This window comes from Lissotriton vulgaris, chromosome 2_1 (assembly GCF_964263255.1).
Source record: "Lissotriton vulgaris chromosome 2_1, aLisVul1.2, whole genome shotgun sequence".
NCBI lineage: Eukaryota > Metazoa > Chordata > Amphibia > Caudata > Salamandridae > Lissotriton > Lissotriton vulgaris.
Window position 1 is genome coordinate 714,549,735 of NC_141687.1, and position 25,245 is coordinate 714,574,979.

The 25,245-nt window shown below is 45.4% G+C and overlaps 1 protein-coding gene across 1 annotated transcript in view; it reads right to left on the reverse strand.

The window, feature by feature from the left end:
• ZNF143 (zinc finger protein 143) overlaps positions 1 to 25,245 on the reverse strand; it is a 415,284-nt gene that overhangs the window by 155,427 nt on the left and 234,612 nt on the right. The window lies entirely within an intron of this gene.

Consider the following 25,245-nt stretch of genomic DNA (forward strand, 5'->3'; position numbering starts at 1 on the left):
GCTACAATAGTTACATGGCTGTACAGCAACAATCAAAAGAATAATCTATATTGACACCAATAAAATAAAGACATTAATGGCCTGGTTCACCCATGCCCACATCTCCCTGATTAAAGTAATTTCTTTGCAATATGTACTAGAACCAAACGTTTTCTATTTTATGTATGAGAAACAGAAACCTTTTTCAAAACTACAGTGTTTAATGCCACTGGTAGATTAGATTTGTGGCCATGCAGTTGAGCAAATAAAAGCTGCTGTTTTACATGTTGCAAAGAAAAATGTGAGTGAATACTTGTGGCATCTCTTAAACACACTGTGAAACTGTCACTATATAATTAATTTGTCAGTTGAGTCAGGCCTAGGCATTTTTCATGAGCAAGAAACCAAATAGATTTTTTTAATGAAATGCTAGCAGGTCTAAGAACCAGGTTTACATTTAGATGTTCCAAACAAATCAGAATAAACATTTACAACTTAATTCACTAATTATGTACCACATTCATTATATTTCTTACCCCTATACATTTTTATGAACTACATTAGCATGCTTTAAGCCCCATAATAACACTTTTTTCTTTAAAATACTAATTCATAATTCTTTAGATTGTTTAAATTAATGTCGAAGCACAGTAAACATTTTATAAACATCCAAACAAATCTGTACAAAATGTTACACTTTCGATGAAATATCACAACAAATATTTTCATTTAATTCTAACTTTTTAAATATATCTTCAAAATATTTCAACGCATGAACAAAATATGTCCAATATTAAAACCTCACAAATTACAACTAAAATAAGTTTTTAGGTTTTTAACGAACAATTCGAACTTACTAAACATTATGTCAGTATTTTCAAAGTTATTGTTTCAGAATTGTTGAACAATTTTTACCGTGTTTAAATAAAATATATTAAGTAGTTCACACATTTTTAACAAAATCATGAAAACATATCATTTTTAACAAAGAAATCGTGCAGTGATATTATATACATATTTCCTAATTTTTTTTAAATATACAATTGTGGACAAATTAATTATTTTTGTACTCCTACCAATCAAGGCAAAATCTGACCACTGCATGTCAGCACTATTGTATGTTTCATGGAGGTAGGGCTTGATGGTGTTAGGATGGAGAGATCATGCGGCTAAAAGGAACTGAAGGGAGGAAATTCCTAGACTGTACTGCAAATGCAAAACGTTTTATTAGGTGAGTGATGGCGTTTAGGAACTTAGCATCAACTCGTGCCCATTTATCCTGCACCACCATCTCACCTCCTCCCCTGTAGGCATGAGTGGAACACTATAAAATGGAGGTCTGTGGCCTTAGTCTCTATAGATCTGCAGTGCTGCAAAGCTGGGTGCAAGTAGCTGTCAAACTGAGCCAGTTGGGATGTGGGAGCTGGTCCAGGGGTGACAATGGGTGCTGTTGGCCAGGACACCTGTAGCAATTGTCTGATTCTAGCCTGAAATACCAAAAAGGAGCAGTGGGGCTGATGAACAGCCTGCGCAATTTAAGGGGGCAGGTGATAAATATGAGGATAGAATCACGAGTGAGGAAAGTGTGAGGGAAAAAAGTTTAAATTTGAGAGAAGCCATTGGGGTGAACGGAGTCTGAGAGTCTGCACTGTTGCAGCTGCAGGTAACAATTCTGGAGGTCTCAGGCAAGCATGGAATAATTACTTAAATCAAATACACCACATATGAAAGGTGGGAGGCCAGTGCCAGGATATGCATCTACTCAATGTTTGTTAATGTATTGAGACTAGCAAGATGCCTGCTCTTATATTTGTGCATTTATGGCATTGGCACTTCTGCAATGCCTCTCCTTGCCCTTTTCCTACATTGGATAATGTCCAGGTAAGGTTGGTACACTGAGCATCTGCATCACAACAAATGCACTGATTAGACAATGTAAAGTAATTTCTACACATTCATACCAATTGACTCAACTCTTTTTGCAAAGCAATGGTGATTTTAAAATTGCATTGCAGTACTTTGTCTAACTGCCAGTCATACTTACTAATGATCTCTCCTCTGTCTACGATCTAATTAATCTTAGAAAGGTATTGTTTAACCTCAATACATTGACAATAGCTATTGTTTGGAAAATAGCTAGTTTCTGGTTGCACATATAGCCCAAAATCCAGACTTGCCACACATTCGCCCCGTCTGTACATTACCAACGGTATGTAATTAACACACCAAAGGCTCTTTTAACTCAATATCAACATCACACATCATTGTTCTAGATGCACCTTCATATGGGCAGTCTCATACAGAAAACATTAAGTAGAACCTATAAACCTACATAAGAGCAACACAGCAATTTAGCCATATAGTTGGAAAAATGTAGCCAAATCAAGAGCACTGCCCCAGTAACTTACACCATGCACCCACTCAGAGAAACATGCCCTGGTGCTTACAAAATGCATCAAAATGACCTATCTCGACCGTGATGAAATGAACACATTATTCTGGTTGAGCAAAGGACAACCGACTAACCAGGACAAAACAAAGTTCAAGCGTTTCTGCATACCCACCATACACACAAGGCTCTGCAAAGACATCCCAAGTTTGAACATAATTTATCTTCACATTAGCCTAAAAGCACAAATTTTAAAGTAGACATTTATCATACGTTCTACTAATCTCTCACAATCAAACATCAATACAACCAATTGATGAGCTTTCCAGTACTTTAAGAAAGAGCACCTAGTCTGAGAATGGAAATGGTCTATAACACAATACAAATGTAAACAACAACAACATAGCATGGCGCCCCCAAAGCAAAAGTGAGACTGATTACTTTACATGCGCTTGTTAGTAAAATAACCACTATTTACAATGAGTAATCAATCATCACCAAGGCATTCAGTAACTGTGCAGTGTGACTAGGTGGTGGTACTAGGCAAATACTAAAACTGTAGTTCCTACAGTTTCCAAGAACTGTGGGAAAAACAAAACTTGTTATGTATTTAACCACTCCAACACTATTGATCCTATAAACTGCTAACACCATTTACTGCCCAAGTGAAGGAAAGAATTAATACATCATTTGAAAGTACTTGCTACGTTTCAAGCCGCAAAGCAATTGAAGGATGTAGTGAAAATGTTTGTCAGATGACTAAAGGGATTAGGGAATATGCAGGGATGTAATGCTGTATTTTGCCTTTACTATAGTCCAAACAATGGTTCAAGTACACCACTAAGAATAAGGACAATTTTTCTAAAAGAAAACAAATTAGGGAAAAGGGCTCCCTAAACGAGAAAAGAAAAAAGTGCTACCCAACTAATAAAACAACCATACCATGTATAAATAACTTTTCTTGATTTTCAAAAAATTATTTTTTAATATTATCAGACAAAACGTATCAAAGAACTATAGACAATAGCGATGGCGCTCATACAGTTACACATACAGGATTACAAATGTAAACAATAACAGGTGTAAACAAACAAGTTGTGGCTGAGGAAGAAATACAAAAGCAGGTATCAAAACAAAACAAAAAATACACAACAAAACAAATTGTGTCCTCATTAGTTAGAGCCACACGTTTGGCGTTGACGGTGTTTCAACCGCATGCTGGCGGGACGAGGCGGCTTAAAGCTGACAAGTGTGTGGTAACTACTAGGCAGCCACCCTTCTTTCTATCGGTTTGTCTACCAACCGATAGTTTAAACTTTTATAGCACAGGATCATTGATTTTCCCTACACTTATGCCCTTTTAAATAATAATACAAAATTCTCTTAGGGGCATAATGGTTTAAGTAGGGTATACTTGATAGGTGCCCGCAGTTTTCATCTTTCTCCTAATAACATCTGTGGGATTCTTTGGAGAAATGGCTTTACTAACTTTATCTAATTGTGCCTGCCTTCATCTTAGTTCCTTGTAGAACTATTTTTTGTAGTCTAAGAGTTATATATTACGCTACTTCACTCTAATGCTGTGGTTCCCAAACAGTGCGCCGCGGCACCCCGTGCACCGTAATGAGTAGGCAGGGGCGCCTCGTACAATGTGGGAACACACGGGGAAGTTGGAAATGTCAAATTTCATCATCCTGCAACATGGTGAGCGACGTGCGTACGTATGCGTCGTACGTGCATTCCGAGGCGTAGTCTCCACTATTACTGGCATATGCTGTTCAGAGGGTTTGAGATGCGTGTGTGCTGTCTACCCGCCGTGCCTCGTGGGCCCCTCTTCTCAACCCGAGGAAACAGTTAAGTGAAGTCCACCGCCCTAATTGCACAACCAATTTAAACTAGAATGCACCAAAAAGGTCACTTACAGTCACTTAAGAGCATTGTTCCCAGGGCTCGAGTCAGGGTACCACGCGGGTGGACAGCGTCCCCCCACTTATTTTAGTGGGGGGACGCCATCCCCCCTGCTAAACAGCTGAACTTCACTCTTTGGCCTCTCTGGGACGAGGAGCTCGACACCGTTCGTGACGTCACTTCCGGTCGTCACGTCACTTCCGGTGAAAGCGTCCCCCCACTTCTTTTTTTACGACTTGTGCCCTGATTGTTCCCTGTAGCATGCGCGGGCGCCCACACTACTTGGTACCAGCGCGTACATATTCTCCCAAAGTGCGCACTTCACTACCGCATGCAAGAGACTGTTCAACAGCCACTAAAACTTTAATTGGCGTTGAAAAATGCGAGGAGCATTGGCAGACAGTTTACATGGCCTTTCGTCTGAACGGGTTTTTAGCACAATGTGTCTCCGAGTTTAGAGCAGGTAGCTGTTACATATGCTGCTTGCTCTATTAGTGTCGGGACATGGGGCCTGCAAGGAATTAGCAGCAGTAGTGACGTTCGGGAGCCCGATCCAGAAATGTATCGATTGTTGGCAGTGGCACTGGAAAAAATAATGTACAGTGTCTGTTGAAAAACGCTGGGTAATACTGACCATGGTTGAAGGTGCGCATTAAGTAAAACTGCATAAACTAAACTGGATTCTGCCTGTCGTCAAAACTGAATCACATCATTTAGGAATTGAGCACAAAGCATTTAAGCAAAAAAGCAATACATTTTTATTGCCGGAAGAGTGGCTAAATTGCACCGAGTGAGCAGATATAAGAGCAGCTCAAATACTTAAATTCAGGAGGTCCAATCTACAAAAAACATGTGATTTTCTTAATAGCCTCTTAAGTTGTTCCATCTTTAAGAAGAATCTAGGCCTCGTGTACTGCATACAGGACAACTAACTTGCCTCAGATCATGCCTGTTAGAGCTCTTCTGACTGCTTAGCTTTTTCTGTTGGATGCAGCTGACTAGGCCTCAAATTGTCCGGTGCCCCTGAGCCACCATTTCGCTCCGGGTCAGATTCAGTGAGAGGCCTAGCAACTCTTGTACACACGGCAGCCTCATTAGCAGTACACTATGTGCTAGCCAGCTTAGAAAGGATCGGTGTCATTGACAGGCACCAGGAAGTTTTTTATTTAAATTCAAAATCCTGCCAACTCGGGGACCCTGTGTGGTGAAAGAGAAGTATGCTGGAACCAGGTAAGTGCTGCCTGAGAGACAGTTTGAGACGTCATGGCCAGACAACGGAAGCAATATAAATCTGTAGCATTTGTGCCAGCATTTGATTGATGGCATACAACTTTTAATTCTAAATACCAGCATAATGCAATAATACCATGTCACACTCTAAATGGCAAATAGGCTGGATGCCTCATCTGTATACAAAAGAAAGGGCCAAATGAAGCATGACTGAATTATATATAAATGCTGATAGGGACAACGAAGTCCATGGTGAGTCTCTGCCACCACTTGCTGGAATAAGACAAAGGCAACACAATACGAGGCAAGTTGTTTCTTAATGAAAATAAACGCTAAGCACCGAAACAGAGACGGTGAGCTGCAGCCACTTATAGACTACTGGAGCACATCCAGCAAGTTCTCATGTCCAAGGGCAAGCTCTCTAGCACTGCAGGGAAGACTTACTACTGGTATCAAGGATGAGTCCAGCAAGAGAACACTTGCTGATCTGTGCAATGGGGGCGTTGTCCGTGTGAGTCTGGGAGCGGGGCTAAGATACTTTTAGAACTTAATTTCTCAATTTCTTATATTTATGAGTTTCCGTGCACTTCATTGCTTGCTTTACTCATGAGAAAGTGTTCAAGTGTCGCACGTTGGGCAGTTGAACGTCACTTATAAGAGCACTGAAACTGCACAAATGTCACACATGAGGCTTATTTGCAAGCAGTATGGCCTCTCACATCTCGTTTGGTACAGTCAGGTCTCACAGTGCCCTTCCATTTCTGGTGCCTTGCTGCAGTTTTAAGATCTTCTTAGTGTTTCCCATTGCTCAAATGAGTGTAATTTCAGATATTTATACGTTTCCCTCGTCTTCATTGCTTGCTTTTACTTAAGAGAAGGTGTCACTCATAGTTGTTGAATGTCACTCATAGTTACACTGAAATTATGAAAATGTCACACATAAGCAGTCTGAAACCGTGGCAGCTAGCTTTGATATATCATGTCATCAGAGCCGGGGCAGTAACGTTTCTCAGTTCATGTTTAAAAACTCACCCTTTTAATGAATACTTTTAAAATAAACTGATCTGCTTCCGTAAAATGCTACGTCAACTGTTATCTTCTTATTTTGTTACAAATATGATTATAATACCTTCATTGCGTCCCAATTACTATAAGGAAGACAACAGGAAGTACTGTTGAGGTTGGGCTTACATCTCGCCCACCGGTAAAAAAATGGTGGGGAGTCACGGCCAACTGCCGATTAGGTCAAGGGAGCCACAGGTCAAAAAAGTTTGGGAACCACTGCTCTAAGGGGATCCTCTATGTTTCTGCAGCATCATTGGGCGCACCAACCGGGATCCCTGAACCACCATGACCGCTGGATTATCTATGAATGGTTATTAGGTATAGTATTCACACGGATTCCTTTGGGCATGATACACTGATAACCTGCTATTCTAAAACATTTCTTATTTTTTCTCTCTCCCTTTGTTCATTAGATGGCTTTATTGGCCAAATGTTGGCTTTGTCCTCTTCAGCAATAGATTCAGATTAATTGTCTTGAAAAACTCTCCGACATACCAGCAGGAATGTGGTTGTGCAGTGTGATTTCCTACATAAAATAACAAGCATTGGCATACAGGGCCGGACTGGGAACAAAAACCGGCCCGGCAAAGTGCTCGGCTGGCCTAGGGGGAGGGTGGGGGGGATAGGTCTGAGCTCTTTGCCAGGGCCGGTTTTCAGCGATTTTGTTGCAGGGCCGATTTTGCAGCTATGTTGCATAAACGGCCCGTAACAAAAACGGCCCCCACCCTTGCGGCGCACCAGGGGATTGCCCGGTGCCTGCAACGCCCAGTCCGGGCCTGTTGGCATAGCCAATAGGTCTCGCCTTTGGGACATTATAAGTGTTTAGCCATGCTACAGTTGATGTTGCACCAAGCATATTGTGCTGCATAATTAAATACTTATAAGTCCCAAAGGCGAGACCTATTGGCTATGCCAATGCTTTTTTCCCTCTGTAAGCGGAATATTTCAGGCTCAGAAACAAAAGGCAGTTGAAGCCTGTAAACACTGCGCTGTATTCCCTCGATCTCCACAATATGGGGAGGGGAAATCAGAGCTTTTAGAGTAATGCCATTTGATATTAGCTAGAGACATTTACCAGTTGGTTCTATATATGAACATTCCCATATGATCTTAGAAAAGCTTCCTTGATTTCTGAATTTCTCTGAGAGGGTCTAGTTGACTTCTGGTGATCTTTAAATAGATTGTGGCTTCAGAGTCTAACTTTAGTTTGATAACATGCTTGAAATGTGTGTTTACTTCACACAGGATCAAAACAAAAACGACACTCTTCAAATAGCACATGCAATCACACTGCCAATTACACATCAATCACAGTGTAGCATGCCACCCATGTACGCAAGCACTTCAGCGCCCCACCTGGGAGTAGTAAGCGTTATATACATTTTGCAATACAATACAATACAAAACAAGTATTTGCAATGCAATAGGTCTCGCATTACTGAAAGTTTGAGCTATTGGCGTTGCATTATTGTTTGCAACAGCAAAAGCTCAAACTTTCAGTAATGCGAGACCTATTGCATTGCAAATGCTTGTTTGGGATTATTGTGGCCTGGAACCTGCCTCTCTTGTTCTCAACAATTGTGTCCCTTTTGGGATTTGTTTATCTTTTTGTGGCTCAAGCAGCTTGTGCTACAGTGCTTTTTGTATAGCACCACCAACAGATCTGCGCACACTGTTATCCTGATGGGAAATATAAACGAATTTTCTTTGTGTTTATATATATAAATATTTATAAATAAGTATATATAGTATGTATTTTTGTAACTACAAGTGGTAAATTATCTGTGTGTTTTGCCATACGAACAGGTGGTGTGTCAACTATGCCACAATACAATAAAACCATAAAGTAAGTAGTACAGTACAATGTTTGGTTTTCAAAACATCTCTATGTATACAGACTGTTTAAGGTATTCTAAAGAAACTGCATAGCACACACAGAAGCTTACACGTGACCGTGACTCTGATAATTTGCATGAGGACCTCATTAGGCATTCGCCATTTTGGGATTAACATCATAAAAAACACACTCACTCTCCCCTGTTGCGTTCTCCCCAGTCCCTTGCCAGGTTTGTGGTTTACTTCCAAATGGATAACCATCTGGTACATAACTGTACTGTGTCCGACCACTGGAATGGCGGCTCTGAAGAGTTATCTGGTGTGCCCATAAAACAGAAGAGACTGCTTACTAATTAAGTAGGCTTGATTACATTTTTAAGAAGTCAAATCGAGAAGTAAGTGTAGGTGACCTGAGGTTCTGTAAATTCGGTCTTGTCCTGTGAGGTTATGGTTCTGTCACGATTTTGGTGATGTCGTACCGTAGTTAGTAAGTACGGCTAATATGGAGTGAATTTGTCATGTTAACTAGCGAGTTCATTACGTATTCAGAGACTTCATCTCGAATATGGGTTCCATTTTGTTCATGCCTCCATTTTGTGTTGCCATCACGCAGGCTGGTGAATGTGGCCAAACGAATAAAGTGACCTGGCCTTTGCATACCGGTATACATTAACTAGGTTCTTCTTGACTCTAAGGTGAACTGTAAGGATCTGACCCCTTCACCTGAAACTGCCCTCGCTAAGCCAATTTCCCTTGGTTGACCGATGTCTGAGATTGCCAATCAATGTTCAGGACATTGTTAACTTTTAGTTTCTTTACACATGCCTTATCTTGCTCGTTATCTGTCATTGTTTCCTTTCTATGTTTCTTCATTACATGCATTGTGCTTTCAATTATGGGTTTGTCCGGCTTGTGGAGATTGAATTTGGGACATTCCTAATAATTAACTTGTGGGTTGGGACAATGAAAATTGAGGTTTTTGCTACGTGATGCTGCGTGGGAAAATGTATCTTATTGGTCAGAACTTTGTACAGTGGGTGTGCATTTATAATGTGAATATTGGGCTTAAAAAGAGACGCCTCGCCTTACAAAAATGAGCAGTCTCCTGAGAATTTACACTGTGATGTATTTCTAGGATCACTGTTACTAGCTGCAGCTAATAAATTTGGTCTATGACGCCCCCAGAAGTATTCCGTGTCTCTGTATACCAAGACAGGTGAATCCGAAGAGTTTGGGCGTGCCCCTGGCGCTGCTGGGTTTAAAACCCGGTTCTTCAGTTGGCGCCCAACGTAGGGCGACTTCAGCGGTACCGGTCCAAGCCCGAAGATTGTGAGAAGCTTCTTGAGGAAATTCTGGAGGAGGGCCCCCACTTCATCGACCCCTGCATGTCGACTGTGGACCGAAGGTTTTTACTGCGAGGCTTCCCCCTTTCCGACGGCTACGAAGAACTGCTGCCCTGACTGTCACCCTGTCTTGGATCCTCTTGTGACGATTTGTAAGGCGAGACATTAGATGGTCTTCTGGTGGCGTGACAGACATTTTAGTTAAGTACAAGTGGGTCGCTCCCACAACTTTGTTTGGTTTCTTGGTTTTGATTTGGTTATTGCAATTACCAAAGCCGAGGGGGTCGTATATTTCCGAGTATATCGTTTTTTGATAACCCCTTGAAGTTTGAAGCTAGATTAGTGAGCTATAAGATGCTTGGTCTTAGCAAATTTAGGAAATGGTTTTGTTGTAGTTGTAACAGGGATTCCCGATTGGAGGACTCGTGTCCGATGCCTCCGGTTGGAACTCCAACTTATGAGCTCTATTCAAAGCATGGCATGAGTCCAATTACGTTTAATGAAGTATGGATCCTCTATACCAAGAAAGATGGTGTCTTACGATGGCCCCAACATGGGAGTCCTGAATCAGAGGTTTTAGACAACCTAGAAGTTGCGCTATTTAAGAAGAATGCCCGGCCGGCGATGTTTGACTCTTTCCACTTCTGGTGTAAGGAAGCCAAACAGCGAGGAATTAAGCAAGCTAAGAGAGATAGGAAAGAAAAGAATATATTGATAATACAAGCTGCTAGGCAGTTTAAGGAAGACGAAGAAGATCGTGCGATTGAGGTGTCAGATAGACAACATTGCATGGCCATTGACAAATGTTATCCGGCTTTGCCACCTCTTCTTTCGAATGCGACAAATGACCCTGAAAAGGATCCTTTGATGTCGCATTTGTTGAGATTACCACCCACTTATGTGCAGAGTGCTACGGCACCTCCGCAACCCCCAGTTGTTCAACCCCCTGCTGTTGTCCAGCCACCAGCTCTTCCCCAGGTATTTTTTTGTCCTCATTTTGCCAACTCTCATATTGAGTCTCTCTTCCTATCTCTCTATATTCGGTGTAAAGGTCAGCAGAGAGGAGAAAGAGTGCTCTTAAGAGACATGCTGTTTCTGATCCCATCTCCACTTCTAACTGTGCGCCCCAGTTTAAGGATTCTGGAGACACCAGAGCCGCCAGCACTGTTTGGCTTAATCATTGGACCCACTTGTCCTGTCTCTCCATTCCAACAGTAGAGTCCAGATCTTATCTCTACTTCCTACATCACAGGCCATGTCCGATTCGCTTGTTAATATGACACACTTTAAGCACTCAGCAAACGTCGGTGGATTCTCAGATTTCCACTTTATACATATTTCACGTCTTGCCAATATTACGACATAAAAGGTGAACAATTCAACTCTACATAATTTAGATTAACACCACAAATGCACAATACACCACATACATCCAATTTACACCACAAAATTCCACATCATGCTACAATATTTAACAGCACACCACATAAGTAAACTCTACTACATACCACTCCACAACACAAAATACCATTCCAGATAATCCCACTCCAAGACACACAATCCCACTCAACTCAATACGACAGAATTACAGTGCACACCATGCCACATTATTTCACTACAGAGATCCAATCCACGCAACAATTCCATAACTAACAATTCCGATCCAAAACCATATATGTCCACTTGACACCACACACATTCCCTCCACTCCAAACAGAAAATGCATAGGTAAAATACATTTTCCATTACAACATCAATAGCTCTAACTCTCACCTTCTAATGCGTCCCTGCAGATCCTGTTTCTGGAGCAGCAAACTTTCTGGCAGAAGTCAGCTCTGTGCTGCCTCAGAGGAGCAGTGCTCTGTGGTGATGCTGTCTCTGGGGTCCCCTTCAGACCAGGTGGTGATGTGGACGCGAGCACCTCTTGGGTCAAGGAGAAAGTAAGACACCATATCTGAGGACCTCAACTTTCCTGAGCGGTAGTTTCTCTCATTGGCCAAACCAGTGCAAGTTCATACCATTGGGAGCGTGACTCTGCACAGGAAATACCTATTGTTGCTGTAATTCCCCTTTTTCTTTTTCATTTAGCCTCTTAGCATCTGCTATTTTAACTTCTAGGGAAATCCGACCTGCTAAACAGCCTCAACCTGCATGCACTGTGCCTTAAAACTGAAAATCTGTTTCATGTTTAAATTGGCATGACTGACATTTGGGTATGTCAGCAACAGAATGTGCACAGAAATTTGGCACAGCTGCCCGAAGTGCAGATTTCAAGTTTAAGCTTGCTGGATATGTTTTCTCCTCTACTACCTAGAAACAGTAACGTCGGTCTGGTCTATACCTTTACACTTCCTTACTGAATGAGATTTCCATCTGTGTGGGAGGTGATTGCCAGGTCAAAGTAGTATGTATGGGGGTTCTTTGTAACTCCTGTAGAGGTGTAATGGCATACGATAGACCCCCTCTACACTCCTTCCCCCCCACAAAACCTGTTGAGGGGCGCCAAGACTCACACACTGTACAAATATCAATAGCTTTTAGGCTGAATGCGGGAGTGTCACTGGAAGGGTGGTCCCCCTGCGCCACCCTGGCTGCAGAGGGCTGCACGTCACCGCCTCAGAGGGCGTTACAATAACAAAGCATACCTGCGTCACAGCACTCAAGGTTAAATCCTTAAAACGTGTAACCAAACGGCAGAGCGGGCTAGTCAGTCAAAATGCTCTCCGCGAACAACCACGGGTCAGATGTTCCCGATAAGTGCAGCCTCCAGTGCGGACAGCGAGGCTGCGGAGATTAATGGGGGCTCCCCTTACAGGCTGTCTTCTTCATCAACCTCTAAATCACACGCAGCTACCTGAAAATTTCAAAGCATTCTGCGAAGTGCTCGTGAAGATTTAGCTGCGTAATGTACAGTGCTTTTGACGTCAAATGTAAAGCGTTGTACATAATGTCAGAAAGTGTGCCTTTTGAAGATAAACAGCCAGGAAGATTTATGTGTACTTAAAGAAGATCTGACCAATGTATGTCTTATGTGACATTGTTTATCTGAACAGAAAAGGCTAAGAGAGCACACGTAAGCAAAATCTTTACGTTTTCATCTGTTTCTAAATCTCTGTGACCTATATTTATCTCACACAGCTGTGTGGAGGACAGTAAAAAAACAAACATTGGCCGCGTAGCTGTAAAAGTAACGCCGCATGGCCGCAAAATTAAATTAAAAAAATTAAAAACCGCGAGTGGTGACGTAAGTTGCGCGCACGTGCGCAAGGGGAAAAAGTGCTGTGCACGTTGCGTGCGCTTGTGTGCGTAATTGCAAGCTGGTGGCCGGCCTGGGTAGCACTTTTAAACTATCTACAAAATTACTCGCAAGAGCAGCGCATGTGCTGACTCTAGCGAGACCTAAAAATTCATACGGGCAAAAAATGATTGCCTTTGACAATTCTCCTTTTTAGTTGGCATCTCAACAGATTATTCCTGGTGCATTGAGTTTATGAATGCACCCGTGCTTGATGCGCATCTAATGTTCATATGTGCTTTATTACGACTGTGGTGATTATTATTTATTTATTTTGGTTTTGCTTTAAGAACTTCTGTTTTGCCTTTTCTATTTCTTACTAAATAATTCTTCTCTCTCTGTTCCTAAGCATCACATTTCTTTTGGGTGTCTTTTACACTTTCTCATAATTCTTGTTGAGCTTCATCCGAAGGTTCCTTTTGATTGAGATCACAATTCTGATTGATTGAGTCAAATTTAAATTAATTGTTGTCTGATAACCATTTACATATATTCCATTTTAGACGTTTCTTTATTGAAATACAGTGGACGCTCCTTCACTTGAAGTTTTGTCCTGATGATGACCCTGCATTTATCTATGGATTGAAACGCCGTTGATCCAAAAAGTGTGGCTCTAACTAATGAGGCCACAATTTGTTTTGTTGTGTATTTTTGTTTTGAGACCTGCTTTTGTATTTCTTCCTCAGCCACAACTTGTTTGTTTACACTTAATATTGTTTACATTTGTACCCCTGTATGTGTAACTGTATGAGAGCCATCGCTAATGTATATATATCTTTGATACGTTTTGTCTGATCATATTAAAAAATTATTTTTTGAAAATCAAGAAAAATTATTTATACATGGGTATGGTTGGTTTAAAAGTTGGGAAGCACTTTTTTCTTCTCTCATTTAGGGAGCCCTTTTCCCTAATTTGTTTTCCTTTAGAAAGGTTGTACTTGAACCATTGTTTGGACTATAGTTTTAACTACCCCTGGTTCAGGTTCTGGGGTTGCCCCTGTTGTTTTTAACCATTTTGCCTTTAGGCACGGAGGGGCTGTCTAGTGACTTCTAGAGAATCTTGAGGGTGAGTGAGGCATGAATGGGAAGTTATCAAAAAGCGGGGGCACTAGAGATCCTGGCCAGAAGATGGGTGTCACCTTGTGAGGCTCTGGCAACCGGTGACGTTTGACCGTTATCTGCCTCAAGAAGTGACATTGGCGCCTGCTAAGCGATGATTATGTGTATGGGAGCCTGCTGCTTTTCGGGAGATCCCTTTTTGAACAGCAAATGAAGCTCCATTGACGGTAGCCGCCACGTCATCATGTGCGGCCTAGCGGGATATCGGAAGTGCGGAGCCAAAGAGCGAGGCTGGAACTCTGGCTGTGTATGACGGACCTGGACTTATGAGGAAGAAGATAGGAGGGGGCCCCATGACGATAGAGCTCCAGCGAGCAGAAGGGTGCCTTGCCAAGGCTGCAGAGGTGCAGTCGGCGGGGACTGGTGGTGCAGAGGCATGCCGCCTGGATAGGCAACGTCGAATTGGTAATGCGGGCACTCGGGCAAGGCCCGAGGGGCGGGTGTCCGAGCTGCAGCTGTGGGCTGCTTTTTAGAGCAGCCTGGGTGCTAATTTGGGTGGTTTCTGCGTTTTTCGATGCCGCCAGCGGCCCAGTGGGTACCAGAGTGGCCTTTTGGGAGGTAGTTGGGCATCCATTATCTCCCTTTTATCAACGGCAGACGTTTTCACTCCCTTTCTCTCGTTAGGTCGGCCCATCAATATATGCATATTGAGCGCGGGCAGGAGGCCTGAGCAAAAGCGGCCTCACTTGTTTTCAGATGTGTTTCACCAGGGTAACCTAATCCGTGCATTTTTTTAATGACCCCTCCCACCCCACCTTTTTTTTAAAATTTCACTAAAGCAGTGATTTGCGGAAAGGCAATATGCAAGTGTGGGCCACCTTTTTTTAGCGTGCCCGAGCCGATTTTTAATCCCAATCCAACCCTGTGGACAGGCACTACAATACTGGTGAACCTCATGATCTAGTGAGGAATAATCTGCACTGCTCTGCCCACAAGCAGCTTCACACTGTCCCGTTGAGACGGCCACGCCGCGTGAGACTTGCCTCGACCTGCCTTCACCTTGTAGGTAGGAGTGGGGCTTAGAGGGACACAGGAGCGGACATGGCCGGAGCCTAAGCCCTGCGGGAGCAAGCAGAAAAGTGTTAAGCCTGGCGTCCGTTCGGTGCCAGGCTCTGCGCCCCCAAGGCTTACTCATTACTTGCCATACCGGCCGGACAAGTGGCCTCTGAGACAAGCTACTGCGTGCAACTACAGCAAAGGGGCAACGTTGCAGAGACACGGAGGCCCCAATTGTAATCTTTGCAAAGATTACTCCTTTGCCCCCTTTCAGTCACAAACTTTCAGTAATAATGGTGGTGCTGTCGATGTTTGCACCGGATAAATATATGCTCCTCCTGGCTGTCACATGACGCTAGATTGCCCTGAGGTTTACCATTAAGCGACACAGCTTGCAGAGTAACCGTGCCACATTCAAACTGGGCTCACTTTGGTGTCTTGCCGCTGCCCGCTCTGGGTGGCACTCCAGGTTACACTGCTGTCGATCAGGGCAGCGATATTTGTTCAGCGCTTTGCTGTCAATCTGCGCCTTATAAATGTCACATGAGCTCAACTGCTCCCTCATGCACCTTTATCGACTGCAACGCCATCTTCCTCTATAGACCGGCTGCCGATGTACACGTGCCCCCTGCTGAGATGAGGGTGAGTAGAGGCCCACTTTGTGCCATTCTGTGGACCAGACCTCGAGGAGGGGAATGCAGCGGTGTCATCTCCTGTTGACTCCAGCGTCTACCCGCTACATGGATCATCCTGTGGCTGTGCGGTCTGCTGGTGCCCCGCTGAAACTCCCTTTTGGGGGTGTTGTGGAACTCGAATGCATGATTGGAAACTAAGGGCTTTCCAACCTACAACCTCCCGATCTGTCAATGCAGCCCCATGTGCCCAGCGCAACTTCCAGGGCACTAAACAGTCAAAATTATCTTTTGTCCAGCACTGGCTGACACACATAGTGGAATCAACAACGGAGGACCGCCACTCATGCTCGGGAAATAGGGATGGCGAACCCGAGGAGCCAAACATTCGAGCAATGTTTATAGACTTGAAGCACAGCCTAACTGCTAATGACACCAAAATTGCTCTTCTGATCGACAGATTTGACCAGCTTAAAGAAAGAGTTGATGGCCATGGAGAGCGCATTACTCAACTTGCACACCGCATATCAACAATCCAAGACGAGAGAGTGACAGTAAGTGAGAAAATGTTGCAGATAGAAAAAGTCCTGAAAGTTATCCACAGAAAAAATGAAGACTTTGATGCACGCTCCCAACGGAACAATCTGAGAATTATAGGCCTCCCTGAATCTACTGCATTGGTCCGCATGGAAGACTATGTCGAAGCAATGTTGTGGGAGCTCTTTGGGGAGGCACCTTCTACCCTGTTGACGGTTGATATAGAGCACAGATCGCTGGGCCTGCGTCCCCGCAGGGTATTCCTTCATGTCCCATAATTGCCTACCTTCCAAAATACCGTGACATAGTGCTTCGACTTGTTAGGGGTCAACAAGCAATCAACTATCAGTTTACTGTTTCCTTTTACCCGGATTTCACAGTAGCTGTGCAAGCAGCCAGGAGAGACTTCTTGTCCGTCAAGCAGCCAGGAGAGACTTCTTGTCCGTCAAGCGCACCCTCCTTAAGACTGACACCAAATACTCCTTTGAATTATATAGGAACAGTGGTCCCCTACAGCACAGATAAATAGAAAGAATTACCACATAATAAAAACCGTTTCATAGAATTCCTGCGGAAACTTTTTTATGTTTATTTACATTATGATTAACATGGAGAAAATACAAAATAAAGTGGGGTAGTGTTAGAAAAAAAAGTTAAAAGAACTCAGGCTAGATAACTTTTGGCCAAGATGCAATCAATAATTAGACCAAAAACATAGTAAAAGCACCATTGCACCAATATATTATAGTATCATGAGCAATTCGGTGTCAATGTGCTAAAGTCGACGGTGTTTTGATCCCTCATGTAGTAGTGGGATCATCATCAGGACAAAGAGATTGTGTTGCCTGAGAAGGATGCCTGCTGATAAGTTGATAGTGTAATTGGTAAAACCACAGCTAGGGCGTCTAAGCCCCAGGGTCAGTGATTATAATTGCGGCAGAGCATCTTGCTATATTGGAGGTTAAACCTGTGGCATAACGGGTTACTGGAGCTGGTAAGTGGCAATTGATAAGGGGCGTCCAAGGGCTATCTGAATATATTTGAAAAAAAATGGTGAGAGTATCCAGATTTAACCTGAAGCAGTACGCTGTTGGTAGTTAGCAAAAGATGAGGAAGCCAGTGGGAACTAAGTGGACCAATTTAGACCCCTTGATTAGTGAATTCATGAGATTCAGTGGACTCTTCGGGACTTCCATCAGTTGGGCCAAATCAGTAATTTTCCCCCTTACACCGGTTACCCAGGTGGTGACCTCAGAGTTTCCCCTACCCTGGGTGACAGAACCGATTACTTATCTTTGAGTCTGGCTTAGCCGTGATTCGGACATTCTATGATGCTCCAACTATGGCCACCTGATGGACTGGCCGGGTGGGACAAGTGGATGCCTGTAAGAAGCTCCCAGTCTCTATGACAGGTAGACTGGCCCCGGCAAAGATGATGGCTTTATCCAAAAATTCTCTACCTGTTCATTAATTTCCTGCTTCCCTGTCGCTGTGTTTTAAGCACAGTCTTCGTTCACTCATGGTAGCACTAGCGTGGGCTGGTAAACAACCCAGAATAGCCTGGGAGGTCCTAACACTTGCATTTGAGCAGGGTGGGCTGGCAGCGCCAGATATGGACCTTTGCCGCCTTAGTGGACAAGTGCACAAGCACATTGTACCTTGTCCAGTTTCTGGCTCACACAGTGCCAGAACATGATCATGCAGCTCCGTGCCTCTTTTGTATGGCATTGTTCCAGACTCCAAAACATCCCAAGGCTGGGATTGACACGATGGGATGTACGGTGTGGGTGAGGGATGAGTTGAGGAAGAGGACCCACATGGACGTCCTTTTTTCCCCTCCATCCCCTTGATATGCCACCCTGCATTAGCTGCCACACACAACAATGGCACAGGCATTAGACTGCGCAAGCTACACCTCACAACCATGGGCGACATTTACTCAGAGAGACATCCTACATTACACCACATCAACCCCTACAAGGACGAGAGGTCTCTCTGTTAAAGACGTTTATATACTTCAAGCTGTGAGCGGTGATTCTTGGGTTTCACAGCTCGTTCCCTGCGGCGCCTCCACTGTTCAGGTCCTTGAAGCCTTCCTGGTGAATCTGTCCCCGTGCAGGCTCATCACTAGAATATATACAGATATGCAAGCAACAGCTCCTGTGCATACACAGAGTGCTCGACAGTTGTGGTCGGAAGCCCTTTCCATCCCTATCCCTGAGAAACAGTGGCACTTTTGCTGTGCACAAGCACGGGCGCTGTTGCCCAACTATCGACTGCACTTCATCCACTTTAAATATTTATACATGCTATACCGGACTTCAGAGCGCCTAAGGAGGATGGGTCTCATAGATGACACATGTTGCACTAGATGCTCAGCGCCCCACACTGACTTTCTTCATTTAGTGTGGGACTGCCCCAGAGTGGGGAGGTTCTGACAGGACGTTTTTTACACTACTGACGAGATCACTAATCTGCAAATGGATCTGACGCCCTAAGTTGCACTAATGGGATATGTTAAGGAGATTCCCTCAGAGCGGCAGAAGCTGTCTGCGCTCTTGCTACTGTTAGCTAAGAGGAGAGTGGCGATGCACTGGGGACGTCGCCTAGTCCTGAAAAAGGATGCCTGGCTTAGAGATGCAGCATATTATCAGGGCAATCTAACTGCTTTGTAGGAGTTGACGCTGATAAGATCGCATCCTTCGCATATTTTGTCTCCCCCAAGCGATATACTTGGATGCGCGGTCTGGGGGAGATGGGGAAGGCGATGCCCCTGCTATACGTGTGACAGATTAAGTGAGGATGTGGACGCTGCATGCACTCTCTTGAGAGGTTATTGCTCAGGATTCCACCGTTGTACATTACCGGAATGCCTTTGTCTGCACCGATGGTGCCACCATTGTAAGCTCATGGCCCGCCATGTACTCCGAGTGGTCCCACGCCCCCTTCCACATAATTTTTCCCTATGCCATTCCTTGTTTATTTTAAGGAGTGACCTGGGCATGTAACAGCAATTGGTTTAAGTATATTGTCATATATGAATCTTGTTGACAAATTTACTCTCTTCATGCTGCAATGCCTATGCCTCTCCCTCCATAATTACTTTTAAATGTCAATAAAAAAAATGTTTAATAAAAAGTTATAAAATTGCAATTTCATTGTTGGTCTGATGGCGTGCCAGAGGTTCCTGAAAATCTGAAATCATGCTGAAATTAAATGAACTACCTATAGACTGGAAATGTGTGCTTTTAAAGATGGTTCTCACTGCTACTTAATGCTGCAGATAGGGAGGGGAGTATAAAAGGGAGCATGCATCGAAATAAGGTAATAATAGTATGAGCCAAACCTAAAAAGTTATGTAGGTATCAAGTTAATTTTTGTGTAAAGAGTTACTCCTGGCAGTGAAGGATGACCCGCTTACTCTGGCATCTTACAAGTTTGAAGGGACTACTGGACTTCAGGTTTAGGTTTCCCTACTGTGCAATAAAACATTGCCATAAAAGATTCAATTGCAGATGAGCAGATTTCTGTGTATTTATTTTGTTGGTTTGATTAATAGAACATGTACAAAAGAGATTATTTTGAAGGATCAAACTTGTTGAGGATTACTGCTGACAGGGCTAATCCTGGCAGAGCCCACAAATGATCTGTGGCTGTGGCCCAGTCACATCCATTGAGATTCATCTGAGGAGGATCATCACATTTTCCCTGATCACTTGTATGTCGACGCCGAGCTGCAGAGCGGCAAGCAAAGCATCATCCACTGTGGTCCTCCGAGGAAGACGCTGAAACAGACGCCGACTTTTGGCTTCCCCCAACCCCGTACAGCCCCCGTGGGCCCGCATTGCTTGGCTTTCTGCTTTTCGGCTTTCTGCTCAGTCTGGCCCGCCTGACCAAAGTAATAGCTGCGAGAGCCGGCCAGGGAACACGGCTAGCGGGAAACCTGCATACTGCAGCCAGCAACCGGTAGCCCTGGAATTGGTGTTGTGCTGCCTGGCTGGGGTAGCATCTGCTTCCAGGAGTCAATCGAGCCACTGAGGACCGCTGTAGTCGGAATCGGGGATTATTGAGGTGCATGCATTGGAGGCCTGCTTCTGACTGATGGGTGGTTTGTCTTATTCACCCCTTCAGCACCCATACACCCCAGCCCCCGCATACTTGGCAGCCCTCCATCAAATTGTGCTAATTTGCTCTGCCATTGTGCTGCTGGACAGCTTTTTGGAGTCCTGGTGGATAGCACTACTTGCCCAGTTACTGCAGCCACGTGCGAGAGCGATGAGCAAGGTACAAGGGGGCATGGGCTGGGAGAAAAGAGGGCGTAAAGAGCGAAACCCAGAGAAAGCCTGCAGTGTGCAACAGAGGTCAGAGTTTGGCAGCAAGACAGGCAAACAGGCAGAAAAGTGAGAGTTAAACAAGCGCCCTAGTGCAGTGGCCAGTAGGGCTACCGCTGCTAGGGGGGAGAGAGCTATGCATGGTGGAAGCGGTCACTCCAGGCGGTGGTGCGGCTTGCTGCCCTGCTATTCCCTGCTTGCTGCAGCCACTGCCAGCTGCTACTTGTCATCTGCCTCTTGCCTCTTGCAACAGCCCTGTGACTGCCCCATAATAACCCCTTTCAATGTCTGAGGCTTGGAGAAAAAAACGGTCCTAGCAAAGTAAGCACAAAGCAACAGACACTGCGAGATCAGCACTACTGCAACACTATAACCAGTACCTGGGAGCAGTAACACAGAAGCACTTTACAACTATACAACTTATCAACTTTGGGACCCAGTAAATACTGCAACTATCTCATCACCTATACGCGGCCAGCCCGCAATAGGCAAACAGTGACAGCGGCTCAACCAATACCAACGGTATAGTGGGAGGGAACAAGGAAGACAACTGACACACATCAACAAGCATTTACAATGCAATGGTTTCGCCTTTGGAAAAGTTAGAGTTATTGGCATTGTATATGCCAAAATTTGTATTTATGTTTTTGTTTCGAAAACAGATAAGTAAATGGCATTGTCATTTACATTGCCATTACCTTTTTTTTTGCAGTCACTTGGCACTCTCTAGCACTCCCTAGTACTCTTTATGCACTCTGCATTTCTTATGCACTCTGCATTTCATATGCACTCCCTGTGCACTCTGCACTCCCTATGCAGCACTCTGTATGCACTCTGTACTCTATATGCACCCTGCACGCTCCACTTCCTATGCACTCTGCACTTTTTATGCAGCACTCTGTATGCACTGTGCACTTTGTATGCACTCCACACTTCCTATGCACTCTGCACTCCCTATGCACTCTGCACTTATCATGCACTCCCTATGCAGCACTTTGCATAGAGAGTGCAGAGTGCATAGAGAGTGCAGAGTGCATAGAGAGTGCAGAGTGCATAGAGAGTGCAGAGTGCCTAAAGAGTGCAGAGTGCACTCCCTATGCACTCTGCACTGTCTATGCACTCTGCACTCCCTATGCACTCTGCACTCCCTATGCACTCTGCACTCCCTACGCACTCTGCACTCCCTACGCACTCTGCACTCCCTACGCACTCTGCACTCCCTACGCACTCTGCACTCCCTATGCACTCTGCACTCCCTACGCACTCTGCACTCCCTACGCACTCTGTATGCATTCTGCATTACCTATGCACTGTGCACTGTCTATGCACTGTGCACTCTGCACTTCTTATGCACTCTGCACTCCCTATGCACTCTCTGCATTCCTTATGCACTCTGCACTTCCTATGCACTTTGCACTCTCTATACACTCTGCACTCCCTATGTACTCTCTCTGCACTTTGCACTGTCTATGCACTCCCTATGCACTCTGCATTACCTATGCACTCTCTATGCACTTTGCACTCCTTATGCACTCTGCACTCTCTATACATTCTGCACTTTTTATGCACTCTCTCTCTGCACTCCTTATGCACTCTGCACTCCTTAGTCACTCCCTATGCACTCTGCATTCCCTATGCACTCTGCACTTTGTATACATTCCCTATGCACTTTGTATGCACTCTTTATGCACTCTCTCTGGACTCTGCATTCCCTATGTACTCTGCACTGCCTATGCACTTTGCACCCTCTATGCACTCTGCACGCACTCTGCACGCACTCTGCACTCTATGCACTCTGCACTCCCCCTGCTCTATGCACTCCCTACTCTGCACTCCCTTTGTTAAAGTTTGAGCTTTTGATAAATGGTGTTTTGTATCTTCATTGAATTATGTGTAAAACGTTGATGTGTTTTACTTTACACAGAAATCTGGAGTGCATTTATAATGCAATTATTTGCAGAGAGAGGGAAGGGATGAAAGAGGCCAGGAGTAAGAAAGCTCAAAAGGAAGCGAGTGCAGGATAGAGAGGGAGGGCAGGAGGGAAGGAATAGACGCAGGAGAGAGGGAGGGCATAAAGGAGTGTGAGGGCATGAGGGAAGGTAGGAAAGTGTGAGAAAGGCAGAAAGGGGAGGGCGGCAGGTAAGAGAGGGAGGGCGGAAAGGAGAAGGAGGGCTAGAGGAGGAGAGAGAGGGAGATGGAGGACAGGAAGGTGAAAGAAAGAGGTGGAAAAGGGAGGGCAGTCGAGACTAAGAAGGCAGAAGAGAGAGATAACAGAAGAGTGGCATTGTAAATGGCAATGTCTTTTCACCATGTGTTATGGAGTGTATGCATGTGGTGTGTAGTAGAATTATGTGGGTATGATTGGAATTGTAGCAATGGTGGCATGCTGCGCTTTAGATGAAAATGTTTAAAAGTAAAGTGTGCCATACTGCGATGCTCCAATAGTTAATTGTGGATGCATTAACAATTGATGTGTGTACTGATCGCTGGTGGTGTGTGTGCCTGTAGAAATTGTGCACTGATGGCTGGTGGTGTGTGCGCCTGGTGGAAGCGTGCACTGCCGGCTGGAGGTGTGTGTGCCTGGTGGAAGCGTGCACTGACAACTGGTGGTGTGTGTGCCTGGTGAAAGCGTGCACAAACGTCTGGTGGTGTGTGTGCCTGGTGAAAGCGTGCAATGACGGCTGGTATTGTATGTGCTTAGTGAAAGCGTGCACTGACAGCTGGTGGTGTGTGTGTGGGTGTGTGTTGGTGTTCCTGGCGAAAGCGTGCAGTGACGACTGGTGTTGTGTGTGCCTGTTGAAAGTGTGCACTGACGGCTGGGTGTGTGTGTGTGTGTGTGTGTGTGTGGTTGTGTGCCTGGTGAGTGTGTGTGGGGTGTTTGTGTGGTGTGTGTGTGGTCTTATGTATGTGGTGTTGTGTGATCCTCTGTGAGATACCGGGGTCTGTCGTCTGGAATGGAAGCTTTGGTCAGATGGGGGGAGCATGGAAATGTTGTGCTCCTGTGAAAGAGCTGGTAGGTGATTGGGGTCCCCCTTAGGAGCCAAAGACTCTGAAAGCAGTGCCCCTGTCTTTAACACCACCACTCCAGTGTGCCTCAAGTAACATGTGCCAGGCCTTCTACAACGCAGGGGCAGAGAGGAGAGGCAGGACAACGCAGGGGCAGAGAGGAGAGGCAGGACACAACGCAGGGGCAAAGAGGAGAGGCAGGTGACAACGCAGGGGCAGAGAGGAGCGGCAGGACACAACGCAGGGGCAGAGAGGAGCGGCAGGACATGGGGCAGAGAGGAGCGGCAGGTGACAAGGCAGGGGCAGAGAGGAGCGGCAGGACACAACGCAGGGGCAGAGAGGAGAGGCAGGACACAACGCAGAGAGGAGAGGCAGGACACAACGCACGGGAAGAGAGGAGAGGAGAGGCAGGACACAACGCAATTGCAGAGAAGAGAGGAGAGGCAGGAAAACGCAGGGGCAGAGAGGAGAGGCAGGACACACTGCAGAGAGGAGAGGAGAGGCAGGATACAACGCAGGAGAGGAGAGGCAGGGGCGGAGAGGAGAGGCAGGAAACAACGCAGGGGCAGAGAGGAGAGGCAGGACACAACGCAGGGACAGAGAGGAGAGGCAGGACACAACGCAGGGGCAGAGAGGAGAGGCAGGCGACGATGCAAGGGCAGAGAGGAGAGGCAGGTGACAACACTGGGGCAGAGAGGAGAGGCAGGTGACTACGCAGGGGCAGAGAGGAGAGGCAGGACACAACGCAGGGGCAGAGAGGAGAGGCAGGTGACAACGCAAGGGCAGAGAGGAGAGGCAGGTGACAACGCTGAGGCAGAGAGGAGAGGCAGAGGACAACGCAGGGCCAAAGAGGAGTTTGGAACATAGCTCGCTGTCCACATAAGGAGGGATGCTGGGTTCATAGCCAGGAGCACAGCTTGCTGCCTTCAAGGAGAGATGGAGAGCTGGTGCATGGCAGCTAATGTGGACTCCCGCTGCAGGGTATGGAGAGACCTAAAGTGAGACTGTCAATATATTAAACAGCATCCCCCCCTCCACCTCCCCCACAGGAAGCAAAACAATCTTGAAGCACCGCGATGTACAGACCCCAAAGCCAGGGCAGACGGAGCGAGTCTTCAGCCCCCCGAGCCAGGAGTCCACAACCCTCATAGGAGACAGCCACACACCTCAGAGCAAGGGTGCACCACCCACCGCGTGGGGCACACCAGAGTCCATAGGGTAGAGTGATCCACTGTCCTCATAGCACGGGCTGGTTACCCTATGAAAGCAGGAGTCCACAGACCGGAGGGGACGGGCCCACAGTCCTCAAAGCGTGCCGATGCACTGTCCTTAAAACGGGACCCTACAGACCTTAAAGTAGGGGATTCGCAGACCCTATAGCTGAGAGTCCACAGTCCTCACCGCAGGTGGTCCGATGACAACACAACAACTGGTCCACCTCCCTCAGAGCAGCATGTCCACGGACCTCAGTGCAGGAAAATCCATAGTCCCGATAGAAGGGGGGCCTGCTGTCCTCTGTAGAGAGGAACCCACAGTCTTCGGAGCCAGGAAAACCCCGTTCTCAAAGCTGAGTTAAATG